The sequence below is a fragment of the Cryptomeria japonica genome, chromosome 1 (genome assembly GCF_030272615.1).
Source record: "Cryptomeria japonica chromosome 1, Sugi_1.0, whole genome shotgun sequence".
NCBI lineage: Eukaryota > Viridiplantae > Streptophyta > Pinopsida > Cupressales > Cupressaceae > Cryptomeria > Cryptomeria japonica.
This window is the reverse complement of record NC_081405.1, coordinates 558,845,209-558,846,931: the sequence shown is the minus strand read 5'-3', so window position 1 is coordinate 558,846,931 and position 1,723 is coordinate 558,845,209.

Genomic DNA, 1,723 nt, shown 5'->3' with positions numbered 1-1,723 from the left:
ATATTTTAAAATAAATAGTTTTAAAGTATGACTAATACAATAAAAAATAACTAATACTTCAACTCCTTTTAACAAACAATTTTCTTAAATTTTATCTTATTATCTATCATAATTAATAAAATTGTATTGCTTTCCATATATTCATACAATAAAAAGTCATTTTGTTTTCATTAGAATTAAAGGGGAAGTAATTCAATGGAAGAAACCCTCCAAGTGAAAAGCAAATAGCAACAACCTAGCAAAGAAAACAAAGGTCAATAGTAAGTTGAAAGCACAAAATCGAGGTCATTGTAAAAAAAAATTCTAAGCCATGACAATAGGTTCTCATAAATTTTAAACACTACTTTTGATTGCTTATACTTTTAGTCTTTGACATTTCCATCTTTAATTGTTAGGTTTTTCAACTATCATTCCAAACAAACATTCACATATCACCATCAATTTTTAAAGACGTAATTTTTTCAATATTTTGTTAAGTCATGTTTTGACTAGATGGTTTTTTTTAAATCTAATAAATGTAGTAAAATAATTTATGAATAAAATTATAGTATATTTAATATTAATTTAATTATATATTTATAATTTGATAAAATTATATATTTTTAAGATTTAATTTTTTAATATTTTTAGAGGTAAAAAAATTAAAATAAATTATAGTGAACAAAAATTCAAGAAGGTTTATTATTATCTTAATTTTCATAAAAATTAATTACCATATTCATTAAAAGAGTGAACACTAAAATTCCTTTTTTTTGTAATCTTGTCATTATCAATAAGCTAGAGAATTTTAGAGGATTTATCGTAAGACAACAATCTTAACTTAGAAACATTTCAATTACAATTATCTTTAGAAGCCCACTTGACATGACAATCCACTATAACATCATATTCCTTATATATATGAGCAAAGAACATAGCCTCAAAATTTAAATAGAGGTGGATGACCCATTTCATTAAATCTCGATAATCATGTAAGATTCCTCATAACTCTTTTTGTTGAGAAGAGAAATCAATATCAAGAAATTATATTCGTAAACAATATTTTTTCAAGCTAACTCATAACTTTCTCAAGAGCCACCAAAATAGCTTGAGCTTCCATCAAATTGTTAGAACCAATGCTCACACCATAAAAGAAATAAATAAGAATGGTACCAAATTCAATTCTACCAACACTTGAATTACCATGAGAAAAACTATAAATACTAGTTTTAAGAAATTATTTACAGACAAATTTATTTTTAAATATAAAAAACAGTAACACTTGCACCAAAAAAAGGTTCAGAGGTTACATTGATAGTAAATATATGTTAAAAAATATATTGGAGGGTACAAATTAGAGAATGTGAAAACTGAATTTAATGCGATAAGCAACAATTGGAATCCTTTTTATGAGCCCTTGGGATCCTTCAGTGTACGCTATAGTTGAACCAATGGTTGTTGTGCTTCCTTTGCAACTTAGTAACTAAAGATTGCACATCCAATAGAAGCGAAAGAATTGTGAGGACACAAAGCAATGACAATTTTTTAAAATGATGCAAATAGTCTAAATACATGAAGTTAGGTAAATTTGTTACACTATTATTCCTTTAAAATTTCATAAAAATAAGATTCTTCATGTCCATATTTTTTAAAATATGTATTTAAGCTTGTCGGAGAATTTTCTTAGAGATTTTTCTTCGATCTGATTATAAGGGCCTTTGAAATTGTGTGTTTATAGTATATT